Source organism: Pan paniscus, chromosome 9 (assembly GCF_029289425.2).
Source record: "Pan paniscus chromosome 9, NHGRI_mPanPan1-v2.0_pri, whole genome shotgun sequence".
Lineage (NCBI taxonomy): Eukaryota > Metazoa > Chordata > Mammalia > Primates > Hominidae > Pan > Pan paniscus.
This window is the reverse complement of record NC_073258.2, coordinates 99,681,577-99,706,806: the sequence shown is the minus strand read 5'-3', so window position 1 is coordinate 99,706,806 and position 25,230 is coordinate 99,681,577.

Here is a 25,230-nt window from a genome sequence, read left to right as displayed (position 1 = left end):
GATCTGTTTCAGCCTTCAGAAATGTGACACAAATTTCTGTTGTGTAAGCGTTTTAGTGTGTGGTGTTTTTTATAGCAGCCTTAAAAGACTAATATACAATACAAAGTGCATTCCAAGAGTAATTTAATTTCCTTGTTTGTATTCTGTTTTCAAATGTTTACCATGTAATATTTTCTTAACCCAGTAAACACACACATACGCGCACACATACAAACATACAATTTTCCAAAGTATATAGAAAACATTAAAATGAAGACGAAAAATATTACATTTCCTTTTAGTAGAGTCCCATAGAAAAACATGTTTTCATGCAACTATTCTTGTAGAGAAAGGTTCTTCTAACATAAACATGTGTCAAAATGATAATCATAATAAAAATTATGATGGTGATATTAAGGCTAGCTGATTCTTATTAACTGTTTTTAGTGATATAGGCAGTATTCTAAATGTACACATGCACTATCTTATTTAATCTTCAAAACAATTATTTTAATTTTACCACACATTAAATTTTACATTTAATATTACAAATGAGGAGTTAAGACACGGAAAGATTAAGAAACTTTCCCAGTGTCACAAAGAGCATTTGAGTCAAGGAACTCAACATTCACAGACCACATAGTATCTCTTCTAGCTCTTTGTACGAGACACCCATATATATTTTATGTGTGTATACATATATATATACAATTTAAAGCATATATGTGCATATCTTTTAGAATATACACAAATGTGATTATCTTATATTGAATTATTTTATATCATGGTTTGTTTTTACCACATAAAAATATATCCATATCAGCACATTTAGTTTAATCTTACTTAAAAATATAACTGCATGTTTCATAGTTTACATGTATCATATTTCATTTAAGCTATCTACAAGTGACAGTCATTTAGCTTTATTTAAGCTTTTGTTCCCCACTGTTACAATCAACGCTGTAATAAACAGCAAAAAATTTATCACTTTTTCCATTCCTTATTGACTTTGTGGAATATATGAATACTGTGAAATTTCTGGGTTAACGGTATGTGCATAGAGGATTTGGATAGGTACTGCCAAATCTCCCTTCAAAATCTTAAGGCAATTTAAAATCCCTCCTCTGCACATGATAGTGTCTTTTCCCAAGGTGAAGACTTACATATTGAGTTTGGATCATATTATTTTTTCCACACAGAATGGATTTAAATGGTTTATTGGGATTTCATAAGAGACAATTTTTTAGAAGTACTATACATTAAATTACACAGAACACCAGGAGTCTTGTTGATTACTTATAGTAACCCTATTATCAGAAGATTGCAGTGTAATTATTGCAATGTTAATTGCATTTCTTCCTTTCTTGATTATCTTAAGAGAAATCTAGCCCACATCCCCTTTCATCATAAGGCAAGTCAGCTCCAATATAACCTACAATTAAATCAAATTCATAATCATGTCTCTTTTCAAGTAATATTATATCCCTTTGTGTTGATTATTTTAATATGGTACAGTCTTCATTTCTCCAGGAATTATATTTTGGCAGCATATTCTAATATCTTGACCCATCATGCATTTACACCTTGATTGAATCTTCTCTGTATTCATAACCTTGATCCCAATTACTTCTTTCAGGATTCTTTCTTATTTCCAAGGCACACTTTGAATTCTGTTGGCCTCATTAGCATAATACCCCTTTGGAATTCGAAGCATTACTTTGTTTGGATGTGCATATTTGAATACAAGTACGTGATGTTGTTTTCTCAAGAACTATAGAGTTTTCATGAAAATGAAGCAAACATAACTACAAATGCAAGGCTATTTAAGAATACTTAATTTATATTATTTTTAATTGAAAAATCATAATTGTATTACATTATGGAGTTCAATGTGATTTGATATATGTGTTTACAATGTGAATTGATTAAATCAAGATAACTAACATAACCAGCACCTCACTTATTAACATTTTTTGTGCTGATACATTTGAAATTTATTTATTAGTTATTGTGAAATACACAATACATTATTATTGACTATAGACACTCTGCTGTGCATTTAGTCTCAAAACTTATTCTTCCTGTATGGCTGAAACAACATACCCTTTGACCAGTAACTCTCCATTCTCTCATTACACACCCACCTTCATTTTTGGTAAACATCATTTCACTCTCTTCTTCTGTGGATTCAACTTTTTTAAGATTCCATACACAAGGGAGATCATGCAGTATTTGCTGTTCTGTGCTTAGCTAATTTTACTTAGCATAACGTTCTCTAGATTTATCTATGTTATCCCAAATGACAGAATTTTCTTCTTTTTTCAAGACTGAATAGTATTCCATTGTGTATATACATTATATTTTCCCATCCATTTGTCTGCTGATGGACATTTACATTGACCAAGGTCGACAAACTGCATTTAAATTGTATTCAAGTTAATGTACAAAAATATAGATAACACCACTTTTGAAAAGAGTCTCCACATTAACCACTAGTGTTTTATATTCTATGCAGTAAAACTAGGTATATCCATCACTGCATGTAATCATTCTGTATGATTTCCAGCAGATTTAAGATCAAGGATGGCAGATCTGTGATCAATGGGATAGTGTAGTCCCTATTTATTTAAGTGAAGATTTAATTAATATCTGTCATGTGGAAAGCCCTCTGCAAAGTTTTTGAGTAGATCTAGGATCTATAGCTTTCTTATATTTCTTTAAGTAAGACTCTTACTACCAGATTGTATGTACATGAATAACTCTACTTCTGAATGATAAATGTAAAATGCATCAATGAAATTAAAGAAGAAATTTTCTTACAACAAACAGAAATATCAAAAAACCAAAAGTAATGTTTTTAATATTATGGACTATTCATCAAAACATTATTCTCTATCAGAAATGACCTTATTTTGATACAATTCATTTCCTATTTAAAAGAACAACCCAATAATTCATTTCATATTCATTTATTGGGATCTTCTTCTATAAATGCACAATAGATACTGTTCTTTATGTTAAGAATTCAGTGATAAAAATTTTGTGCACTCATGATGATGTGGGAGAGATAAACAACAAAATTAAAAATAAATAAAATGCCAAGTGGTGACATATTTTATGGAGAAAAGTATTTAAGGGATAGGGATGAAGAAATATGAGGCTTGCAAGTTTTCAAAAGATAATCAAGGATGTTCTTCCTGATAAGCTTACATTTTACGACAGACTTAAAGGTTGTCTAGCTGCCCGTCTTATGGATTTCTTTCCCAAGAAAGAGGGTTACCACCTGTGAGAAGGGTGAATATGAAGAAGCAGATATTCCCTTTATGAATCAAAGAACAAGGAGGCCAATCTATCCAGGGCAAAGTGGGCCAGATGGAGAGTGGCAGGAGATAAATTCAGAGAAGTGGTGAGTAGGAAGATCATGTAGAAGCTTGCTGCTGGATAGATTCTGTTGACTTCCATATTCATGCCCTGTATAATCCCCTCCCTTTGAGTTTGAGGAGAACCTGTAATTTGATTTTCACTATTAGAAGATGGCAAAATAGAGATGCCACTCTGATTTTTACACTTTCATTAAGTGTGTGTGTGTGTATGTTTATGTATGTGTGTGTGTGCATGTGTATAATTTTGCTAGCAGACACTAAAGATTCACCATCTTCATTGTTGGCTTTAAAAAAATAAAGAAACATGTTCTTACAGGGCGTATGGAGAGAGTCACGTGTCAAGGAACTACAAGTGACCTTCAGGAGCACAGTGAGATGTTTGTGACAGACAGAACGAAAACAGAGACTTTATTTCTACAACCAACAACAAAGCAGAGAGACATTCTGTCAAGAGCTTGTGGGAGCTTGTAAGCAGATTCTTCCCTAGTCAAGCCTCTGATAAGACTACCACTCTGGTCAGCACTAGGGTTTCAGCCTGACAAAATCCTGAAGTGAAGAACCCAGATAACTTGTGTCTAAATGGTCTAAACACATGGTGCATAGGAATTTTGAGATAATAAATATGTGTCATTTTAAACCTACTAAATTTATGCAGCAATAGATAATTAATGGAAGGCTTGTAGGAGTTATAAGGAATTTGTCAGTGCTTTGCTCAGAGTATAATGGAAAGCGTTAGAGGCTTTTGAGCACAGAAGTGTTAACATGTGACTTATGTTTTAAAAGGATTACCTGGCTGGTGTGTTGCAAACAGACAGTGAAAGGAAGGGCAAGGGTAGGGATAGGGGCAGGTGGTTAAAAGATATAATAATAATCTAAGCAAGAGATTTGATGGTATGTGCTCGTGTGGTAGCAAATGAGATTGTGTGAAGTGATACGATTGTCGATTGTATTTTGAAAAAACAGTCTTAGATTAGTATTTTTTTAAAAGACATGGTCTCACTCTGTCATCCAGACTGGAGTGCAGTGGCACAATCTCAGCTCACTGCAGCCTCAACCTCCTGGATTCAAGTGATCCTCCCACCTCAGCCTCCTACGTATCTGGGACTACAGGCACGCACCACTACATCCAACTAATTTTTTGTATTTTTTGTAGAGTTGGGGTTTCTCCTTGTTATCCAGGCAGGTCTCAAAATCCCGGAGTCAAGTGATCCACTTCCCAAAGTGCTGGGATTATAGGCATGAGCCACCATGCCCAGGCAGATGAGTGACTTTGAGAGAAGAGTCAGAAATGCCTCCATGGTATTTAATCTGAGCAACTGAATAATTACGTTTCCATTGGATAAGATAATCATAAAAGATTTATTCATTGTTTACTCCCTGAAAGTGGGTAGCATGAAGTTCATTAATAAACAACTTTATTCATGTCACAGTCATTTCATAATTGATAATGTTGCATGGATTAAGGTTCAAATAATCCATGGTATAACAGAAGTGTTCAGGTACACAGTTAGCCCCTTTTATTACTGCTTTCCTAACACCCGACCTCTGTAACCTAAACACCCAGGGTTCTTTATCTAGTGCTATCTAGTCATGTACCTAGTGCTAAATAAATCTGCTTCTAAGCTCCCTCAGGCTGTTTACAGAAGGCACTCTAGTGTAACACACATTGATAAAGTGTGCTAAAAAGCAAGTAACGTCATAACTTTACTCAATATCTACCAAGGTGTTATTTTATGGAGTAAAATAATTTCCCAGATCTCTTAACATGTTCTTACAGGGCGTATGGAGAGAGTCATGTGTCAAGGAACTACAAGTGACCTCCAGGAGCACAGTGAGATGTTTGTGACAGACAGAACGAAAACAGAGACTTCATTTCTACAACCAACAACAAAGCAGAGATGCATTCTGTCAAGAGCTTGTGGGAGCTTTTAAGCAGATTCTTCCTTGAACCTGTTGGCTTCAAACTGTCAAAAAACAAAACAAAACCCAATGTATGTTAGAGTTAATATGCATTTTTATATTTTATTGAAACAATAAAGTGATAATTTACTAGAGGTTTTAACATCAAACGAAAGAATGAAATAAATTTCCTTTATATATGAGTGCCTTATGATTGCTTTCATCTTTCTGAAGACTTTTTTATACTTTTATATTAAAATATTTTCTTATCTAAAAAATGTTATCATTTTTGGAGATATTTTATTTGCTTTTTATTTTTTATTTTTAAATTTTGGGACTATATTATAGGCATATATACTTAAGAGTTACATGAGACATTTTGATAAAGGCATGCAATGCATAATAATCACAACTGGGTAAATGGGGTATCCATCAGCTCAAGCACTTATCCTTTTTGTTACAAACAATCCAATTATAGTCTTTTAGATATTTTTAAATGTACAATTAAATTAGTTTTGACTATAGACACCCTGTTGTGCTAGCTAATAGTAGGCCTTATTCATTCTTTCAAACTATTGTTTTTGTACCCATTAACCATCCTCACCTCCCGTCACCCCTCACCAACCATCTCAGCCTCTGGTGATCATCCTTCCACTCTCTACTTCCATGAGTTAAGTAATTTTAATTTTTAGCTACCACAAATAAGTGAGAACATGTGAAGTTTTCCTTTCTGTGCCTGCCTTATTTCACTTAACATAATGACCACCAGTTCCATCCACATTGTTGCAAATGACAGGATCTCATTCTTTTTATGGCTGAATAGTACTCCATTGTGTATAGGTAGCGCAGTTTCTTTATCCATTTATCTGTTGATGGACACTTTTGTTGCTTCCAGATCTTGGCTATGGTGAATAGTGCTGCAATATACATGTGAGTGCATGTATCTCTTTGACAGACCAATTTCCTTTCTTTGGGGTATATCCGTAGGAGTGGGATTGCTGAATGTTACAGAAGCTCTATTTTTCCTTTTTTGAGGAACCTCCGAACTGTTCTCCATGGTGTTTGTACTAATTTACATTCCCACCAACAGTGTACAAGGATTCCCTTGTCTCCACATCTTTGAAAGCATTTGTTATTGTCTGATTTTAGATAACACCCATTTTAACTGGGATGAGATGATACTTCACTGTGGTTGTGATTCACATATTTCTCTAATGATCAATAATGTTAAGCATCTTTTCATATATCTCTTGCGATTTGTATGTCCTCTTTTGAGAAATTTCTATTAAGATCTTTTGCCTACTTTTAACTGAATTATTAGATTGTTTCCTCTGGACTTGTTTGAGCTTCTTGTATATTTTGGTTATTAATCCCTTGTCAGATAGGGAATTTGCAAATATTTTCTTCCATTCTGTGGGTTGTCTCTTCACTTTGTTGATTTTTTTTCCTTTGCTATTCAGAAACTTTATAACTTGATAGGATCTCATTAGATCATGTTTGCTTTGGTTGCCTGTGTTTGTTGGGTATTACTCAAAAAATCTTTGCCCAGTGCAATGTCCTGGAGAGTTTCCCCAAAGTTTTCTTTTAGTAGTTTCATAATTTGAAGACTTAGACTTATGTCTTTAATATATCTTGATATTATTTTTGTATATAAAGTTCTAACTTGATTCTTCTATATATGAATATCCAGTTTTCCCAGCACCATTTATTGAAGATACTGTCCTTTCCCCAGTTTATGTTCTTGGTAACTTTGTCAAAAATGAGTTCAGTTTTGATGTATGGATTCGTCTCTGAATTGGAACAGGCAGAGGTTGGAACATTTTGAAGAATTTATAGGATGACAAGAAGATGTGAGAAAGTTTGGAACTTCCTAGAGACTTGTTGAATGGCTTTGAGCAAAATGCTGATAGTGTAATTTAGATAATGAAGTCCGGAAAGAGGTAGTCTCAGATGAAAATTAGTAACTTGTTGGGAAGTGGAATAAAGGTGACTCTTGTTATGTTTTAGCAAAGAGACTGGTAGCATTTTACCCCTGTCCTGGAGATCTGAGGAACTCTGAACTTGAAAGAGATGATTTAAGGTATCTGGTGGTGGAAATTTCTAAGGAGCAAAACATTCAAGAGCTGACTTTGGTACTGTTAAAAGCATTCAGTTTTATGTATTCACAAATACATGGTTTGGAACTGGAACTTACACTTAAAAGGGGAGGAGAGCATAAAAGTTTGGAAAATCTGCAGCCTGATGATGCAAGAGAAAAACCATTTTCTGAGGAGAAATTCAAGCCTGCTTCAGAAATTCATGTAAGTAACGAGAAGCCAAATGTTAATTGCCAAGACAATGGGGCAAGTGTCTCCAGGGCATGTCAGAGATCTTCACAGAAGCCCCTCCCATCATAGGCCCAAAGTCCCAGGAGGAAAAATGGTATCATGGGCCAGGTCCAGGGCCTTGCTGCTTTGTTCAGTCTTGGGACTTAGTGTCCTGCATTCCAGGTGTGGTTAAAATGGGCCAATGTACAGCTCAGGCCATTGCTTCAGAAGGTTCAAGCCTGAAGCCTTTGTGGCTTACATGTGGTGATGGGCCTGTGAGTGCACAGAAGTCAAGAATTGAGGTTTGGCAACCTCCAACTAGATTTCAGAGGATGTATGGAAATGACTAGATGTCCAGGCAGAGGTGTGCTGTAAGGGTGACACCCTCATGAAGAACCTCTGCTAGGGAAGCGTGGAAGGGAAATGTGGGGTTGGAGCCCCACATAGAGTCTCCACTAGGGCACTGCCTAGTGGAGCTGTGAGAAGAGGGCCACCATCCTCTAGACCCCAGAATGGCAGATCCACTGACAACTGGTACCATATGCCTGGAAAAGTCACTGACACGGAACACTAGCCTGTGAAAGCATCTGGGAAGGGTCTCTACTCTGCAAGCCACAGGGGCAGGGCTGCCCAAGGCATGGGAGCCCACCTCTTGCATCAACATTACCTGGATTGAGACATGCAATCAAAGGAGATCATTTTGGAACTTGAAGGTTTAATGACTGCCCTATTGGATTTCAGACTTGCATGTGTCCTACACCCCTTTGTTTTGGCCAATTTCTCCCAGGTGGAACAGATGTATTTTCCCAATACCTGTATACCCATTGTATCTAGAAAGTAACTAATCTGCTTTTAATTACTTTCATAGACCCATAGGTAGAAGGGAGTTGCCTTGTCTCAGATGACACTTTGGACTTGGACATTTTTGTTAATGCTGGAATGAGCTAAGACTGTGGGGGACTGTTGGAAAAGCAAGGTTATGTTTTGACTGCGAGGATGTGAGATTTTGGAGGCACCAGGGGTGGAATGATATGATATGGAATGATATGGTTTGGCTGTGTCCCCATTCAAATCTCATTTTGAATTGTAGTTCCCATAATCCCCTTGTGTCATGGGAGAGACCAGGTGGAGATAATTGAATCATGGTGACAGTTTCCCCCATATGGTTCTCATGATAGTGAGTGAGTTCTCACAAGATCTGATGGTTTTATAAAAAGCTTCCCCTTTTGCTCAGTTCTCATTCTCTCTCTCATGAAGAGGTGCCTTCTCTTATGATCATAAGTTTCATGAGGTCTCCACAGTCACGCGGAACTGTGAGTCAATTAAACCTCTTTTCTTTACAAATTACCCAATCTCATGTATTTCTTCATAGCAATGTGAGAATGGACTAGAGCAATACCTATTTTCCACTGGCAAATTTATTGTGGATATGACCAAAATCTAAATTCTGTGCTCATAGTAAAATCAAAAAGGTACCTTTTTACTGGTTTACACACATTAATGCAAACCCATTATCACTTTATAAAATTCTAAGCTTACATTTGATATAATCATGCATTAGAATTTCATGTATGAATGTAACATGTGAGTACTAGATTTTAGTGAAATAATTCTTTAATTTGAAACATAATCAAAGGTTTCTGAAAGAAATGTAATATTTGAAGAAAATGTTTTCAATAGTAGAGATTTTTCATGTTCCTCATCATTTTTTAAAAGAAAATTTGCATCTTAGTGTATAACTGTTTCTGCTGCAGCTGCTTCCACTCTTGCAAATATTTTGATAACAAAGTCTAAGCTCTTAAGCATTGTTGAATACTACCTATTTTTTAACCTCAAAAAGTAATTTGTGGTGTTTGATGCCTTATATTTTTGTTTGTATCTTCTTCTCATCTGTTTTTTTTAAGTCCCTAGTCAGATCTGAACTATTTTCCGGTTCTTGTATTGACTAACTGAAAATGAGAATGCTGTTGAAGCGCCGTTTGTACCACTAGTAGTGACTGGCCATCTTCAGTAGTAGCTCATCTTCTGGCCAGAATAATTTTTCCCCCATAAGCACAGAATGATGGCTCACAGAGAAAACGAAAGGTTAAAAATAAAGACAAAATTTATGTGGGCAAGAATCTTTTTTTTTTTTTTTTTGCTGTGAACCGTGCTCCACAAACAATACATTTTCCTGTAATTTGAAAGAGTAGACAATAGACTCTCTTCTTTTCAGAAACCTTTTAAATTGGCAAACAGCCATTCTGAACACCAGGCACATTCTAGCCCTTCTATATTGACATGAGGCTGGGACATGTTCAGCAAAGAAGCAATAGTGCACATTTTCTTCCAACAACAGAAATCGCACTTTTTTCCAGCAAAATCTTTTAGGCAAATAGTTAACCCTGAAACCTCTGGCTTTACTCAAAATGCTCAGATTTATAAACACAAAATACTCATAATGACTGGCATATGTTTAAGCCATGTCTTTTTGAAATTAGAAAGTAGACACATACACACACATCATTGAGTTTTATGAAGACTGTTTCAAAGGTCTCCTACATGCCTATTATATATCTTAAGCTCTTGGCCTTGAGTTCCCTTTGTACAAGTTTAACAACAGTGTCACGTAAGCATGTACACCGATTTGTTGTGATTAATCAAGAAGATAGGCAGCCTAACAGCTCTAATTTCCTTAAGCTCAACTACCACAATTTATGTATTTTTATAGGTATTTATTCATTTTTCTATAGATTGGATTAAGTCAATATAATTTCTGCATCAAAGTTGTGATATACATAGACAGATTTAGACATGTATATATATTTATTATCAAATGGATTCAAAACGCATACTTTTTCTATTTTATTTTTCAAAGACTTTTTAAAGTGCAGTTTCAGGATGACTGTAAAATTGAGATAAAGTTACAAAAATTATACATACATTTCTGTCCATAATATTACTAATATCCAGTGTTTACACTGTGATATTAATGAAATATCACAGTGATATTTATGAAATATCACAGTGATATTTATGAAATATCACAGTGATATTTATGAAATATCACTGTGATATTTATGAAATATCACTGTGATATTTCTAATATCCAGTGTTTACACACCATATTAATGAAATATCACAGTGATATTTCTAATATCCAGTGTTTACACACTGTGATATCAACATCACTGAGATATTTCTAATATCCAGTGTGTACACATTGTGATAACAATGAAATATTTCAGCAATATTTCTTATATCCAGTGTGTACACACTGTGATAACAATGAAATATTGCTGCAATATTTCTTATATCCAGTGTGTACACACTGTGATATTCCTGAAATATCACTGTGATATTTCTAACATCCAGTGTGTACACACTGTAATATTAATAAACTATCGCTGAGATATTTCTAGTATCCAGTGTTTACACACTGTGATATTAATAAAATATTGCATGACATTTCTGATAGCTAGTGTTTACACACTGTGATATTAAGAAATGTCACTGTGATATTTATAATATCCAGTGTTTATACACTGTGATATTAATGAAGTATCACATATTTGTAATATCTAGTGTTTGCATGCAGTGCTTACACTGTGATACTCATGAAATATCACTGTGAGATTTCTAATATCCAGTGTTCACACACTGCGATATTGATGAAGTATTGCTGTGATATTTATAATATCCAATGTTTATTTATACACAGTGTTTACACCCTGTGACATCAATGAAATATCACTGTGATATTTATAATATCCATTGTTTACACCCTGTGATATCAATGAAATATCGCTGTTATATTTATGATGTCCAGTGTTTACACCCTGTGATATCAATGAAATATCACTGTGATATTTATAGTATCCCATGTTTACACCCTGTGATATGAATGAAATCTTGCTGTGATACTTACAGTATCCAGTGTTTACACCCTGTGATATCAATGGAATACTGCTGTGATATTTATAATGTCCAGCGTTTAACCCTGTGATATAAACAAAATATGGCTGTGATATTTCCAGTATCCAATGTTTATATCCTGTGATATCAATGAAATGTCGCCATTTATACTATCCAGTTTTTACCCCCTCTGATATCAATGAAATATTGCTGATATTTATAATATCCAGTGTTTACATCCTGTGATATCAATGAAATATCACTCCAGTATTTATAATATATAGTGTTGACGCCCTGTGATATCAATGAAATATCGCTGTGTTGCATAGCCACTCCCACTATCAATATCCTCAACTGGAGTGCTACATTTGTTACAGTTGATAAACCTACATTGTTACTTCATAATCACCCAAAGTCCATAATTTATATAAGAGTTTCTCTTGGTGTTGTACATGTTACATGGGTTTGGACAAATGTTTACGAAATATATCCGCAATTATGGTATCCTACAGAATAGTTCCTACCTTAAAATTCCTGTGTGCTCTGCGTATTCATTCCTTCCTCCCTCCGATCCTCTGATAACCGCTTATCTATTTACTGTCTCTAAAGTTTTGCCTTTTCCAGAAGGTCATGTATTTGTTATACTATACGACATAGCTTTTCAAACTGGCTTCTTTCACTTGGTAATATCCATTTAAGTTTCTTCCATGTCTTTTTATGGTTTGTTAGATCAAGTCATTTTAAAACTCAATAATACTTCATTGTCTAGATGTGCCACTGTTTATTAAGCCACTCACCTACTGAAGGATATCCCGGTTGCTTCAAGTTTTAGCAGTTTTTTTTTTTTTTAAGCTGCTATAAACATCTCTGTTGCAGGATTTTGTGTGGATAAAAAATTTCAAAGTATTTATGTACATACAAAAAGTGCTACTGATGCATCATATAGTAAGGGTATGTGTAGTCTTAGGCCAGGTGCTGTGGCTCCATGCCTGTAATCCTAGCACTTTGGGAGACTGAGGCAGGAGGATCGCTTGAGCTCAGGAATTTGCAACCGACCTGGGCAACATGGTGAAACCTTGTCTCTACAAAAAATACAAAAGTTTGTCAGGTGTGATGGTACATGCCTATAGTCCCAGTTACTCAGGAGGCTGAGGTGGGAGGATCACCTGAGCCTGGGGAGGTCAAAGCTGCAATGAGTGTGATCACACCACTCCACTACAGCCTAGGTAACAGAGTGAGATGTTGTTCCTCCCTGCAAAAAAATGAGTGTGTGTAGTTTTGTAAGACACTGCCAAACCTTCCTCTAAAGTGGCTTTACTATTTTGCATTCCCATAATAAATGAGAATTCCTGCTGCTTCATATTCTCACCAGCACTTGGCATTGTCAGTGCTCTGTATTTTTGTCATTCTAATATGTATGGAGTGGCATCTCATTGTTTCAATTTGCTATTTTCTAATTAAATATATACGTGTATATATATATATAGTTGGACATATTTGGATATGACTTCTTACTTACATCTTCCTTGGTAAAATGTCTGGGTGTCTGTTCAGTTGTTTTGTTCATTTTGTACCTGGGTTGCTCATTTTCTTATTTTGGAGTTTCAAAAGTACTTTGTACATTTTGGATTATAATATTTTATCAGCTGTGTCTTTTACAAATATTTTTGCCCAGTCTGTGGCTGTTCTCATTCTCTTGACATTGCAGAGCAGAAGTTTTCAATTTTAATGAAATCTAACTTATCAATTATTTATTTCATTGATTGTGCCTTTGGTGTTCATATAAAAAGGCATTGCTATCCCAAAGACTATGTAGGCTTTCTCCAAAGTTCTCTTCTAGGAGTTTTACCAATTTGTGTTTTATACTTAGGTCCATGATCCATTTTAATTTTTGTTGTTGCTGTTAAGAATATAATATCTGTGTTTAGATTCATTATTTTTTCAGGGGAATGTCAAGTTTTCTAACACCTTTAGTTGGAAAGACATTTTTCTGTATGTATCACCTTTGATCCATTATAAAAGATAAGCTGACTATACTTGTGTATGTCTATTTCTGACATCTCCATTCTGTCTCATTGATCTATTTGACTATTCATTAACCAACACCACACCGTCTTGATCATTTTATCTTTATAGTAAGGCTTCAAGTCAGGGTGTGTCAATCATACAATTCTGTTCATTTCCTTCAATATTGAGTTGGCTATTATTGGTCTTTTTTCTTCCTATACAAAGTTAAAAATAAGTTGATATCCACAAAATAATTTGCTGTGATTTTGATTGGTATTACATTCAATCTTTTTTTTTTTTTTTTTTTTTTTTTTTTTGAGACGGAGCCTCTCTCTGTCGCCCAGGCTGGAGTGCAGTGGCGCAATCTCGGCTCACTCCAAGCTCCGCCTCCCAGTTTCACGCCATTGTCCTGCCTCAGCCTCCCGAGTAGCTGGGACTACAGGCGCCCGCCACCACGCCTGGCTAATTTTTTGTATTTTTAGTGGAGACGGGGTTTCACTGTGTTAGCCAGGATGGTCTCGATCTCCTGACCTCAAGTGATGTACCCGCCTCGGCCTCCCAAAGTGCTAGGATTACAGGCATGAGCCACCATGCCAGGCCATTATTACATTAAATTTATAGATCAAAATCATAATGATAGCTTGACAATATTATTCTTAGTATTCAATAATATTCTTATCTGTGTCTTTATTTAGCTTTGATTTCTTTCATCCAAGTTTTACTTTCCTTATACGGACTTGGTACATATTTTATTTATATCTTCCATTTTGAGTGCTTATGTCAATGTTACTGTGTTTTTAGTTTCAAATTCCCGTTGTTCAGTGTGAGTTTATAGGAAAGGGACCGACTTATGTTTATTCATCACGACTGTGCAACTTTACCATAATTGTTTATTCCTTCTGAGAGTTGTTTTTGTTCATTTAGTTTTAATTCTTTCAGATTTTCTACATAAATGGTCATGTCATTGGCAAAGACAATTTTGCTTCTTCCTTCCCAATTTGTATATAGTTTTTATTTTCTTATTTTATTTTCTTGTCCTAGTGAATTAGCTAAGACATCTATGATGATGAAAAGAAACGGTGGGAAGAGAAAAATTTGTTTTGTTCTTAATTTTGTGGGAAAGTTTCTAGTTTCTCAGCATAAGGTGTGATGTCAGCTGTAGAGGTTTTTTAGAAAATATTCTTTATGAAATTGAATAAGTTCCCCTCTATTTCTTGTTTCCTTAGAGTTTTTATTAATGATTATTGAATTTTGTCAAATGCTTTTTCTGCACGTTTAATTTATTTTTAACCTGTTGGTGTAATAGATTGATTTTTAAAATGTTGAATCAGCTTTGTAAGCCTAGGATATTCCATTTGGTCATGGTGTATAATTATTTTTATACATTGTTGGATCCTATAATGTTTTCTTGAGAATTTTTGTATCTATGTTGATGAGAGATATTAATCTATAGTTTTCTTCTAGTATCTTTTTTAGTTTTTGTACTGTAATAATGCTGGCCTCATATGATGAATTAGGTAGGATTCCCTCTGCATCTATTTTCTGGAAGAGACTGTAGAGATTTGGCATTATTTCTCTCATAAACGTTTGGTATATTATATATATTGTTTACTCTACATGTATTTTGAGATTTTCATGCTTGCTTTCTGTTATTGATTTCTAGTTTAATTCTAGTCTGGTCTGAAAGCAGAATCAGATGATTTTTGTTCTTTTAAATTTGTGTTTTTATGGCCCAGATGTGAATCTATCTTGGTGAACATTCCATGTGAACTTGAGAAGAATTTATCGTGCTGTTGTCGGATAAAACTGTTGACACATGCGCATTATATCATGTGATTGATATTTCTTAGTTCAACTCTTTCCTTAATGATTTTCTGCCTGCTGGATCTCTCCATTTCTGATAGTGTTGTTGAACTGCTCCATGTTAATAGTAGATTTAGCTATTTATCTTTGCATTTCTACCACTTTCTGCTTCACATATATTGACACTCTGATTTTAGGATTGCATGTGTTCTTGAAGAACTGACCCACTTATGGTTATGTAATGCCCTTCTTCATTACTAATACGTTTCCTTTCTTTGAAGTGTACTTTGTCTCAAATTACTATAGCTTCTGCTGCTTCATAATAATTATGAAGCTATATTATAATTTTGATTATTAGTAGTATATTTCTCTCCATTTATTTAATTTATATGTCCCTCTATATTTAAAGTGGGATTTTTTTATACTTTGGTATATACAACATATATTTTCACCAACTCTGAAAACTCTGTCTTTTAACTGGTGCATTTAGGCTGAGTACAGTGGCTCATGCCTTTTAATCCCAGCATTTTGGGAGGCTGAGACAGTAGGATCATTGAGGCCAGAAGTTAATGAGCAGCCTGGGCAATAGTGAGAGCCCCATCTCCACAAAATTAAAAAAAAAAGAAAAAATCTGGCCATGGTGGCTCATGCCTGTTGTACCAGCTACTAGAAAGGCTGAGGCAGGAGGATCCCTTGAGTCCAGGAGTTCACGACTGCGGTGAACACCAGTGCACTCCAGCCTGGGCAATGAAGTGAGATCCTGTCTCTTAAAAATAAATTTAATAAAACTCCCCAAAGTGAGTAAATCTAGACCACTGACATTCAAAGAGATTAATGATATAGGTGGATTATCTTCTACCATATTCTATGCTGCTTTTAACTTGTTGCCCTTGTTCTTTGCTTCTATTTTTTGTCTTCTACACTTTTTCTGCTTTTTGTGATTTTAATTGAGAACGTCATGTTTTGTTTTTCTTCTTTCTTAGCGTATCAGATGTACTTCTTTATTTACTTTTTTGGTTTTTCTTAGATTTTGCAAAATACATTTATAAGTAATCCGTGTAAACTTTTGAATAATACTGTATTTATTCACAGGTAGTCTGAGTAGCTTATAATAGGAAAATAATCCTAATTCCTCCCTCCTTTTCCTTGTAACATGGCTGTCATTCTTTTCACTTACATATATATGCACATGTAAGTATATATAATGGAATATAAGTTGTTATTATTATTTTAATAAACTGCTATATGTTAGATTAATGTAGAATAAAGAAAATAAGAGTTTTTATTTTACCTTCACTTGTTTCTTCTTTGGTGCTCCTTCTTTCTTGTATGGACCTGAATATCTAAATCATATTATTCATCTTCTCTCTAAAGATCTTCTTTAAACACATCTTCAAAAGTAGGTCTAGTGGCAACAAATTCCATCTTTTTTTTTTAGAAAAGTTTTTATTTCTTCTTCACAATTGATGGGCAATTTTACAGGGTAAAGAATCCTAGGTTGATTTTTTTTCTCTTAACATTAAAATGTCAGTGTACTCTCTTCTTGCTTGCATAATTTCTAAGGTGAATTAGGATATAATTCTTATTTCTTTCGTCATAGCTAAAATAATTCTTATTTTTGTTTTTCCCCCTCTGGCTTCTTTCAGAATTTTTTCTTAATTTTTATGTAATTGACAATAATATGCTTAGGTGTAAGGTTTTGGGGTTTTTTTTTGTTGTTGTTTATTGATCCCAGTTGATGTTTTCTGAGCTTCCTGAATCTGTGATTTGGTGTCTGACATTAATTTGGAAAAATTCTCAGCTATTATTCTTTCAAAACTTCTATCCTTCTATCTTCTCCTTCTGGTATAGTTATTAAATATATGTTATACTTTTTGTGATTGTCTCACAGTCCTTTGATATTCTGTTCTTTTTGCCAGTCTTTCAGAAGAGACCATTTAACTTGCTTTCCAATCTGAATAACTTTATTTCTTTTGCTTACCTATGTTTTTCTGGCTGGAACTTTCTGTACTATGTTGAATAGAAAAGTTAAAGCAGGTATCTTTGCCTTTTTTCTGATGTTAGAGAAAGGGCTTTCAGTTTTCCACTAATTGAGTATGATATTTGCTGTGGAATATATATATATATATATATAATATATATATATATCCATTTATATATTTTATTGTGTCTAGGTGTTTTTGTTTTGCTGAGTGTTTTGATCATGAAAGTGTGCTACATTTTGTCAAGTGCTTTTCCTACACAATTTCAGATAATTATGAGTTTCTTTTTTTTTTCTTTCTGTTAATGCGGTGAACTACATTGATTAATTATTGTATGTTGAATCATTATTGGACTCAATAAATAAATGCTACTTGATTACTATGTAATCCTTTTGGTAAGCTGCTAAATTTAGTTTCCTAATATTTCTTGAGAATGTTTGCATGAATGTTCATAAGAGTTATTGATCTTCAGTATTTTCTTCTTATAGTGTCTGTTTTGACCTTGGTTGTCATAGTATTGCTGGCTTCATAGAATCAGTTAAGAAGCATTCTCTCCTCTTCTACTTTTTGAAAACGTTAGAGAAGGATGGGTGCTAGTTATTCTTCAAATGTTTGGTAGAATTTATCTGTTATGTCATCAGATCCAAGACATTTTTGTCAGGAGATTTTTTATAACTAAAACAATCTTATCACTAATTATGTCCATTCAAATTTGCTATTTCTTCATGATTTATTTTTGGTAGTTTCATGTTTATAGGAAATTGTTGATTTCATCTAGAGTGTCTAATTTGTCATATAATTGTTTATGGTACACTTTTATAATTATTTTATTTCTGTAGAATCAACAGTAATGTCCTCACTTTTATTTCTGATTTTAGCAGTTTGAGTCTTACCTCATATTCTCATTTAGTTTAGTTAAGGATTTGTCAATTTTTTTGATCATGTCAAAGAATCATCTTTCAGTTTTATTATTTTATCCTGTTTTTCTGTTTTTTGTTGTTGTTGTTGTTTATCTCTGTTCTCTTTATAATCTCCTTCTTTATTCTACGACCGGGTTTAGTTTGTTCTTTTTTTTTTAAGTTCTGTAAGTTGTAAACTTAGGTTGTGATTTGAGAATTTTCATATTTTTTAAGGTAAGCATTTAGAGCTATAAATTTGTCCTCTGATATTCCTTGTACTTTTTCCTCTAAGTTTTGCTGTGCTGTTTTCCATTTTTCTCTAAGTATTTTCTGATTTCCATTGTGATGTTTTCTTTGATCCATTTGTTTTTTAAAGTGTTGTTTAATTTCCAAAATTCTGTGAATTTTACGGTTTTACTTTTCTTATTGATTTCTAATTTCATTTTTTTGTGACCAGAGAAGACACTTTATCTAATATCTACCTTTTTTAATGTATTGAGACTTGATTTTTGGCCTAATAAATGGTCTAGCTTGGCATCTGAAGATCAGGCACTTGATTAGAAATGTGTGTTCTGTTATTGTTGGATTTTTTTTTTAAATGTTTAAGAAGGATTGGTGCTAGTTATTCTTTAAATGTTTGGCAAAATTTAATAGTTAAGCCATCAGACCCACGGCTTTTGTCAGGAGACTTTTGATGATGGACTCAATATCATGCCTAACTATAGATTGAAGTGCTAGTTTATTGTATCGTTTAAGTCCTCTATTTCCTTATCATGTTTGGTTTGTTTTATTTATTATTCAGTATGGGATATTGAAGTCTCCAACTATTATCATAGACCTGTCTATTTCTCCCTTTCGTTTGTAGGCTTTTGTTTTATATATTTTGATAACCTGGCATTAGATGCTTATATTTTTGTAATTATATATTCTTGATATATTGGAACTTTTATTAATGCAGGATGTCCTGTATTTCTTGTAACCTTTTATGTTTTAAAGTCTATTTGCCTGAAGTCTAGTAGCCACTGCTGCACTTGTTTGGTTGCTGTTGCATGGAATCTATTTTTCCATTATTTCACTTTCAACCCATTTGTGTCTTTGGATCTAAATTGACTCGTTTTTAGCCAGAATGTAGTTGGAACATGCTTATTTTTTAATATACTCCGTCACTCTGCTGTAGAGAACAAGGTAAAATTTATCCTTCCCCTCTGAAGATTTGTCTAAAAAAAAAACACAAAAAACAGATTATCTGGAGAAAAGGCATACAAATTATCTTAATGTGTACAGGAGAGGCTTCAGAAAAAATGTCCATTTTTATGCTGAGCTCAACAAAGTATGGATAGCCATGTATACATATGATTGGACCAAAAGAGTATCATTGAATGTTAATGGACTAAGCATGGAAACACAGCAGGGCCTCTCTGTCTAGATTTTTGGCCTCTCTAGGCATGCATTTCTTCCCTCTGGGTATGGGGCAAGACCTTATCTGGAATGTGTTTTTTTGTTTGTTTGTTTGTTTGTTTGTTTGAGACGGAGTCCTGCTCTGTCGCCGCAAGCTGGAGTGCAGTGGTGCGATCTCGGCTCACTGCAAGCTCCGCCTCCCGGGTTCACGCCTTTCTCCTACCTCAGCCTACCTAGTAGCTGGGACTACAGGTGCCTGCCACCACACCTGGGTAATTTTTTGTATTTTTAGTAGAGACTGGGTTTCACCGTGTTAGCCAGGATGGCCTTGATTTCCTGACCTCATGATCGGCTGCCCGCCTCGGCCTCCCAAAGTGCTGGAATGGTTTTATCACCGCAGTCACACAAGGTAGGTCAGATAATTCCATTATGACCATTTTTTGCACAGAAATGCAAAGGGAAAGTTAGAGTAATCTTTTTAGGTTTTATAGCTGGCTTTGGGGAAAAAGGCTCTGGTTTCTATGACCTGCCTTGGGGAAAGGGATTCTAGTTTCTATGGCTAGCCTTGGGAAACAATGGGACTGAGAGACATGAGGGCAGAAGAACATCAGAGAAAAATGTTTGCTTTTGAGGCTGCTTCTGAGGCCCTCATATTAGGGTATTTTTTGTTTTCTGAGTCCCAAAACTATCTTTTGATCGGCAAGGCTAATCCATTTACATTTAAATATTTACTGACAGGAAGAGACTTACTTGCATCGTTTTACTCTTTATTTTCTATATACCTTAAAGGTTTTTTTTGCCCCTCATTTTCTGCATTACTGTGTTGAGTTTAATCGATTTTTTGTAGTGAAATATTTAAATTTCTCATTTACCTTTGGTATATATTCTATAGTTATTTTCTTTGTGGTTACTATGGGGATTACATTAGCATTCTAAAGTTGTAACACCCTAATTTGAATTTATACCAGCTTAACTTCAATAACATACAAAATCTCTCTTCCTTTAATAGTACTCTCCTCACTTGTTTGGTTGTTGTTATCAAAATTACATCTTTATACGTTGTATGCTCCAAAATTAAAATTTATTTGAAATCATTAGTGTCTTAAACTATGTATAAATAAAATGGGGAGTCCAAAATCAAAGTTAAAATAATGTTAGCTTTTAGACTAATAATTGTTGCTTTTTAATGTATTAATTTCTTAAATTATGTAGCAAATAAAGAGTTTGAATAAATTCAAAATTATCGTTTGAATAAAATGAGTTTTTATAATTGCCCATATACATACCCTATTGAGATGTTTGCTTTGTCATGTGGCTTTAGGTTGTTGTCTAGTGTCATTTCATCCTGCAGGAATCCATTGGCCATTTATTGCCGGGCAATTGTAATGGTAACAAATTCCCTCAGAATTTTGTTTATCTGCAAATATCTTAGTTTCTTCCTCACTTTTCATGGACAGTTTGGCCATACATAAAATTCTTGTTTGACAGTTTTCTTTGGGATTCGAAATGTATCTGCACACTACCTTCTTATCTGCCAAGTTTCTGGTGGGCAATTTACTGATAATCTTAGTAGGAACACTTGTATGTAATAAGTTGCTTTCTTCTTCCTGCTTTCAAAACTATCTCTGGCTTTTCAAAGTTTGATTATAATGTATCTTTGTGTGGATCTCTTTTTACCTTCATCTTATTTGGAGTTTCTTCAGCTTCTTGGAAGTATATATGCATGTTTTTCATCAAATTTGGAAAGACTTTCACCATTATTGCTTCACATTTTCTCTTTCCTCCTTTTTCTATTCTTCTAGGACTCCTACAATGAGTATGTTTGTCCACTTGATGGTATCCCACAGGTTTTTTTGACTCTGTTTTTCTTCAATCATTTTTCCTTCTGCTCTTCATACACTAATTTTTATTGTGCTGTTTTCAATTTTGTTGATTCTTGTTTCTGATGGTTCATATCTGCCTTTAAATTCCTGCAATGCATTTTTCTTTTTTTTTTTTTTTGAGATGGGGTTTTGCTCTTGTCACCCAGGCTGGAGTGCAGTGGCTCAATCTTGGCTCACTGCAACCTCCGCCTCCCGAGTTCAAGCGATTCTCCTGCCTCAGCCTCCTGAGTAGCTGGGGTTACAGGTGCCCAACACCACGCCTGACTAATTTTTTGTATTTTTAGTAGAGATGGGGTTTTGCCATGTTGGTCAGGCTGGTCTCAAACTCCTGACGTCAGGTGATCCACCTGCATCAGCCTCCCAAACTGCTGGGATTACATGTGTGAGCCATCACACCCGGCCGCAATGCATTTTTTTTTTTTATTTCAGTTGCAGTACTTTTCAGCTCCAGGATTTTTTGTTTGTTTGTTTGTTTTCTTGTTAATTGTTGTAGGCTGTCTCTGTGCCTGAGTTGTAAACTTCATGTCTTCTAGGTTTTGTGTGTGTGTGTGTGTGTGTGTGTGTGTTTGTACGTTTGTTTTTTGAACCTGTGTCTTTCCCTGGGTATACACAGACATACTCTAATTTTCCCCATATATACCATTCCTTTTGAATGCCCTGTTTCTTACATTCTTGCTGCCCAAAAAGAAAACAAAAAAAAAAAACTGATGAGGGAGAATAAAGAGCGCTAGACCTTTAAATTCCCTCAAAGTCACTTGCAAAAAATAGAGGAAGGTGCCCACCTTTTTGTCTGGACCTCTGTGATCAGAAACAGCAATCGGTGATCACAGCACAGATCACTAATATTTGAAGGGCACAGTTCTTTCTGCCCAGTCTTTCTTCCACAAGCTGTGTTCAGGTTGCTCTAGGAACAAATTCACAGGCTCCTGCTTCAGGGCTGGACATGGAACATCAGTGGCTTCTGCTGTGCTAAGATTATAATTGATGGAAATTAACCACAATTTGCCTTCCAAGCCTTTCCCTGAAAGTTTTAAGTCCTCAGTAGATTCCACAGTTCCAAAATAGATACATCAGACAAAATCTGTCTGTGCAGTTGTTGTCTAGACAAAGAGACAGATTTCTGTTGCTCCTATTCTTTCTTATTCTCCAAATTCTTCTTCACTAGGCTTTGAAGGTAAGCAGTACTTTTACCTTATCATGCAGTGTTCTATTCTTCTTTGCAATATGGGAAAGCACAGGGCAGAGACTTTTATTATTTCAATTAGCCTCTAGAATAAGGAATTATTTACATGTACTTGTGGCATATATCTTACTCCATAATACTCATGCAGGGTTTTTTGTTCCTTAGTTCACCTAAAATTCAGGTGGTCTCATGACCAGGAAAATTTAGGCATGTGGACACATTGAAGGGTGAGGAGGGAGGATTTATTAGGCAAAAAGAAAGCTCTCAGCAAAAATAGAAGGGGGGTCCTGCCAACAAGCTCTCACCTCACTGATTGGATACTAGGCCACCACACATGAGCTGAAGAGGTCAGGCTCCTCCCTCTGCATAAGATGTGAATTCCTGGTGGCCCCACCCCATTCCCCCAGTGCATGTGGGCCTCCAGTCTGCTGTGGGCATGCCCACTGAAGACCTTGTGCAGGTTCCCTTATCTGCAAAAAAACATGTGGTGTAAACACTTGCGGGGCAGGTCAGAGATTCTCCAGGGACCCTTCTTTATCTGCCTAGGCATTAGTCTGCTTCCTGCATCTATCAATAGTGTCAAAATAAAATTTAATAATTTACAGAAGTATCAGTCTTAGAATATAATGATTCTCCAAAAACTTTTTGTTTGTTGTTGAGATACTGTCTTTGTTGTCCATGCCAGAGAGCAGGGGTGCAATCTTGGCTCACTGCAACCTCCACCTCCCAGGTTCAAGCAATTCTCTTGTCTCAGCCTGCCAACTAGCTGGGATTACAGGCATGTGCCACCACACCCAGATAATTTTTGTATTTTTAGTAGAGGTGGGGTTTCACCATTTTTGCCAGGTTGCTCTTAAACTCTTAGCCTCAAGTCATCCACACACCTGAGCACCCCAAAGTGCTGGGATTACAGCCATGAGCCACCATACCCAGCCAAAGACTTTAGTGTAGCTATATTGCTAACTAGATTACAGTCAGAAAATAACAAATAACAGACTATTTATTAAAATTAAGAAACAGGCAAACAAATTGTTGTTGAAATTTGATTTGGATTTTTTTTCTCTACATACTTAACACTTGCTTCACACAGTAAAAGGTTTTAATCTATTGAAATAAACAGATGTGTAAGATTATAGAAATGCAATTACATTAGAAATCACCCAGGTTAAGCGTCTCAATTTACCAATGGAAAAATAAATGAGGACAGAAGCTAAAATATTTCTATAGTGTGTACACACACAGAGACACACACACACACTGTAAAAGTATATGGTTAATTATTTCCTAGAAATTCTGTCTTCTGGTTTCTAGTCCAGAGCTCCTTTTTATCACACACAATTGATTATAGTTTTAGATAACTAGAAAATTATGTGTGCCAAATACAGGGTCTTGTTTAAATAGAAAAAAAGGGAAATAACATCAAACAGAGAAGAAAATAAAAATCTGTCACTAACATACATAAAAACATCTGATTATTTGGAGTAGGTGGCTTACTATATGGCAGACTCTTAATAAATGTTTAGTCATAGTAACAATTGCAATAATAGGAGAAACAAATAACAATAATTAAAGCAATCTACCGTGGACTGATTCATCTTCTCTAAAATTAGAAGAAATGTGAGCCCATTACAAGACAGGGATGTTGAAGGGTATAAAATATTAAAATTTCTGAAAGACAGCATCTGGTAAATAGTTATTAAAATATTTTTTGTAATATGTCATTACTGTTATATGTGTGTGTGTGTGTGTGTGTGTATACTCTTACTTTATTTGTAAATAAACTCCTTACAGAATGATAAATACTTATACGACTTTGTTTTTGGTTTTATCTTGTTTTGATTGCTTTTCTTTCCCTTATATGTTCTTCATAGGGTACATGGATTTAACACTGCTGACACAATTACCATGGGTGTTCATGTTGGAGCCAGTTTGGAGATAGGTATAGAGCTTAATACAGCACAGCTGGCAGCAGAAAATCAATATCACCAGGCAAATTAAGCTACCATAACTCTGAAAAGAGACAGAACCTAGAAAACTAAAGCCATAGAAAAAGCAGGGATGTGGAGTTGGTGGGGTGGGTGAGGTGTGGTGGGAGGGATATAGATTCTCGGATGCTGCCGAATGTTGAAAGAAATAAGCACTGAAAGTACTATAGAGGGTCTACCCTTAAGATTTTATTATCGTTGGTTTTCTCATATGCATTCATCTATTTAATACCCTATCTTCCTATCAATCTATCTCATTTTTCATAAGTCCAAAGCAACTTGCATACATCAGTATACTTCCCCTTAAATACTAAGCTGCATGCCTCTTTTGAAAGATTAGGTTCACTTTTCAGTGGGGAAATATTTTTTCAATTAAATTTAAAAAATTTATTTGACTATTTTTGGTCCTGAAATTATATGGGTTAAAGTATTTGGCTGTAGGATATCATATTTTTCTTGAAGAATTTAATAAGCAAACTTCAAGATTAAATTTTAGTTACGGTTAACTTACTGGCAACCTAACAATTAAAGATATTCATAGCCAGGCGTGGTGGCTCATGTCTGTATTCCCAGCACCTTAGGAGGCCGAGGTGGGCAGATCATTTGAGCCTAGGAGTTCGAGAACAGCC